The following is a 4,748-nucleotide window of genomic DNA, read 5'->3' as shown; positions in this document are numbered from 1 at the left end:
ACTAAAATAATTGGTCCACAGTAGTTTATAAAAACATTTGAACATATATATATATATATATATATATATATATATATATATATATATATATATATATATATATATATAAAAGTTAACCATGTACCTGTGAAATGCAGCGGGACACTATATTTGGAGGTACATGTAATCTTGTCTATGACTTTTATATGTGCGTTTCATGCTTAATAAAATGATATCTCGTTAATATATATATATATATATATATATATATATATATATATATATATATATATATATAGGAATGATCATTTGAGAACTCAAAGTTTCCTGAGAACCCGAGAACTAAATAATAACCGTTAGATTAAAATAATAGAGGGTTAGGATGCTTCGTGACACTTTCGTAAATATCTGAAAATAAAATGGGGCGGGGGCATCTTATTAAAATAAATTAGGGACATTTTAGGGACATTTAATCACGTCAACTCTTTATGCTATCTCTCTCTCGATCCTCTCTCTACCCTTCATCACACCTCCGATCTCAAATCGTCGGATCTCAAGTCCTAAAATCATCGTCGAAGTGTGACATGATGTGAGTATAGTTCATCGGAAAATCTACAATGAAGCATTAGGTCGGTCGTTTTCTTTTGAATATGATCTTGACTTGTCGATTTGGAGAAGATAGTCCTATCGAATGTCCAGTTGGAAATCTGAAGAAATACCGATAGATAGATATCAGATAAGAAATGTGTACAGTTTGGCTGATCAATAGCTCTGTAAAGAAGCAGATAAAGATGATCCCGAAGCTTTGCTTGAAGGTGTTGCCATGGCCGGTCTCGTTGGCGTTCTCCGTCAGCTCGGTGACCTAGCAGAGTCAGTACTTTCTTCCCTCCTCTACGTTTATTATTACATTTGTTAGCATTACATTTTACAGGTATTGAATTTTGGATTATAGCGCAGTTATCTCGAAATTAGAATTTAGAATTCATTTTGCCTCCAATTCCGAGGGGTTGATATGTTCTCCAAAACCAGGGGTGGTAATTTGAGTTTGAAGATGAACTTAATTTGAGTTTGAGTAGTCGATTTTTTTGTTTAGGTGTGTAATTAGGGTTAGAATATGATAAACTGATTTGAATATATACTCCAAAAATATTCCGTCTGCTATTTCTCTACTTAATTTTTGTAATCATCTTCTTCACTTTCACCATTTTTTGTTTGCAATTACCGAGCTCTGTTTCTAGATCAGAGTTGAGATCGTCCTCACAATTTCCTAATTCATGGCTTCAGCGGTCGATTCCGCCATTCAGAAACTCGCCACCATTCAACTCAATGAAGTCTCCACATCTTCATCTCCTAATCTCCAAAAAAACCTCTCCATTCTATCTCCCGAACAGGTATGTGTGTGTCTGTTATAACAATGAGTCACACGGGATTGATTTTACCTTTTTGGGGTATGTGCAGATAGAGCTCGGAAAGATGTTGTTGGAGACGGGGCAGGTTAATTTGTTTGAGAATTGGCCTGATCCTGGTGTTGATGATGATGATAAAAAAGCTCTGCTTGCTTAGGTAATTTTACTTGTTGCTAGGGTTTTTGAATCAGGCAATTAATGTTGGTCGTTTCTATATGTTATTCCTTTGATGTCCGATCTCCATTGACCTTGGTATCGTGTAATCGCATCTTCATTACCCTAAATTGGAAATATTATATTAAAAGTATATCAAATCCTAGCTTTTTGATGCTTATGCAAAGGGTTGCCACAATTTTTGTTGCTGTTTGTATCCTAGAATGACATTTGCTTAGTTCTTTTAGGTAGATCTGCTTAATTCAAGTTACCCTGGAGGTTTGGCATCATATATCAAGACTGCCAGAGAACTCTTGGCAGATTCAAAGACAGGAAGGAACCCATTTGATGGCTTCACACCTTCTGTAAGTTACTACTACACCCCATCTTGGTATCAATCACTGCAACTTGGCCTTTTGTTTTCTTGATTATCTGCATTGTTAAGTTTATCTCATTATGATCATTCAATATAAAAAAAGGTCTCTATTTTTGAAGGTTCCATCAGGCGAAGTCCTCACTTGTGGTGATGATAACTTTATCCAATATGAGGAGAGTGGTGTGAAGCAGATACAGAATGCTGCCTTTGTTCTTGTTGCAGGAGGGCTTGGGGAACGTCTTGGATACAAAGGAATAAAGGTTTTCACATCATTTTATCAATACTAATATCAAAACATTTGTTTATTTGACTTAATGCTATATAGTAAAATTAGCATCATCTTACAGGTAGCGCTTCCCATGGAAACAACTACTGGAACTTGTTTCTTACAACATTACATTGAGTCCATATTGTCCTTATCACAAGCTAGCTACAAGCATGCTCAAGGTTCTTCTTTTATTACTTTCTGTAGCATCCAAAAATTAGTCCATTAATTTTCTGATTACATCATACCATCATTACTTCTGAATTTTAGGTGAATGCCAAAGAGATGTACCTCTTGTGATAATGACATCAGATGATACACATGGGCATACGTTACAACTCTTAGAATCAAATTCTTATTTTGGAATGAAACCTACACAAGTAAAGCTTTTAAAACAGGTAAACGTTTTTCACCATTGATACTCGTTACAATTTACAGCAGTTAAAATGGTGTTGACAGTTCACCTTAACCATATTCCAGGAAAAAGTTGCTTGCTTGGCTGATAATGATGCTAGGCTTGCTTTAGACCCAAACAATAAATACAAAATACATGTGAGATTTTAAAAGTTATACAAGTTGATCCCTTTGGCTTTTCATAACATCATAATCTGTTGTTTTCTTATTAGACAAAACCTCATGGCCATGGTGATGTTCATGCTCTTCTTTATTCCAGTGGTCTTCTTAAAGAATGGTGTGTAGGTCTTTTACTTTATTTGTGTCCTATATAATCTTTACATTTTGCAATTATAGCTTAAATTTAAGTGCCAATATTAACCCTCTTCATCCAAGTTATGAAGCCACTGTTATAATTTTTGCAGGAAAGATGTTGGTTTGAGATGGGTCTTATTTTTCAAGATACAAATGGACTTCTTTTTAAGGTTCATCTAAATCGTAGCATAATTACTTCATGTGGGAAAAAGTTTAAATAAAATTTAATTTGTTCCCATTTTTTAGGCGATTCCTGCAGCATTAGGAGTTTGTGCCACTAAAGAATACCATGTTAATTCCCTTGCTGTTCCTTGAAAGGCCAAAGAAGCCATTGGAGGCATTAAAAAGCTTACTCATACAGATGGTAAATTGTGTTGAGTAGAGACTGCAATTTTTATTATGTTTTTAATATTTATTATTCATTGCTATACATGATTATTCTTGTGTCTAAATAATATGATATTAGGTAGGGAAATGGTGATTAATGTGGAATACAATCAACTTGATCCTCTCCTTAGAGCAACAGGTCATCCTGATGGTGATGTCAATTGTGAAACTGGCTTTTCTCCATAGCCTGGAAACATAAACCAAGTATGATCTCAGATTCTCATCTGATTTAAAGCTATTTTAGCACACATGAAGCCTGTATAACTTCCGTTTTTATTTCATATTCCAGAAGTTCAGAATTTTGTCTTTTCAGAATGTACTTTTAAAGGTCTAAACGATTTTTCTACAATTTTATATGATTTTTACAAAACTGCATATCAATGCAGCTAAATTCTGACCAGCTGGTGAAAAATGTGATTTTAACCTTAGTTATAAGCAACAACAGGTTATGGAAAAATTAATGGATAAACTAGATTCAAAATGGAAACTTTGAAAGTTTACAAATCATTAATTCAATTCCTATTGATTTTTCTATAATTTTTCCCATACAGGAACAAATTTGTAATTTTTGCTGAATTTTCCAGCTTTGGATTTCAAAGGCTTTTTGACCACTTAACACATTAAGCCATCACTAAGAACAGCCATAAGGGTAAAATTAGCCTCTTAACAGATGTGGCATGTCAAACAATAAAAATGTCATCCCACTCACAACCCACTCATCAAGGTACAAAATATTTGGTGGAAAACAAAGTAGGTTGCACAAATAGGAACTTGGATTTCTTTCACCATCAATTCTCATAGAAGGACTTTGAAAGATTGTTTTGATGCTTATTGGGTGACTCAAAACATGATTTAATCTAAACAAACAAACAACAAAATCATGAGCACTCTTGTATTTAAAAATAGAAGATGATTCTGACTTGCCATCATGGTCAGGTGATGAACGTGGTGTCACGATGCTTATGAATGTTGATAGCTTTGGTGCTGTTGGAGATGGAGTTTCTGATGACACAAAGGTGAATATACATATATAGTCTTTCTTGAGTGTATTGATGGAGTCATTAAGGGGATTCTTTTTATTTTCATGTATGTTACATAACAGGCCTTTGGAGATGCATGGAAGGAAGCATGTTTTACAGATTGCATTCACGGGAAGCAGTGCAATATAAAATGATATGTGCATGAGAACTCAACTGTAAAAATGGAAGAACAAGACTCGGAAGAAGAACAAGGATCTCCATGTGGATATGATTCAAAGTGTCATCCAACAACTTTTCTATCAGGTCAATCATAATTGATAATGGTTCATGTTCGAATTTTCTTGAATTTTTGTATTTGTCTGAATCATGGTGTGACGGTTATAAGTAAATCACATGTAATTCATATGTGAATTACATGTGATTCACAAGTAAATCACATATGAATTACATGTGATTCACATGTAATTATGAATTACATGTGATTCACATGTAAA

At 34.1% G+C, this 4,748-nt stretch overlaps 1 pseudogene; it reads left to right on the top strand.

The window, feature by feature from the left end:
* Positions 1-1,253: 1,253 nt before the first annotated feature.
* On the top strand, positions 1,254-4,448 carry LOC145106906 (UDP-sugar pyrophosphorylase-like; annotated as a pseudogene).
* Positions 4,449-4,748: the final 300 nt, after the last annotated feature.

The sequence above is a fragment of the Lactuca virosa genome, chromosome 4, assembly GCF_052849685.1.
Source record: "Lactuca virosa cultivar CGN04683 chromosome 4, Lactuca_virosa_CGN04683_v6, whole genome shotgun sequence".
Lineage (NCBI taxonomy): Eukaryota > Viridiplantae > Streptophyta > Magnoliopsida > Asterales > Asteraceae > Lactuca > Lactuca virosa.
This window is presented reverse-complemented; position numbering and strand designations above follow the sequence as displayed.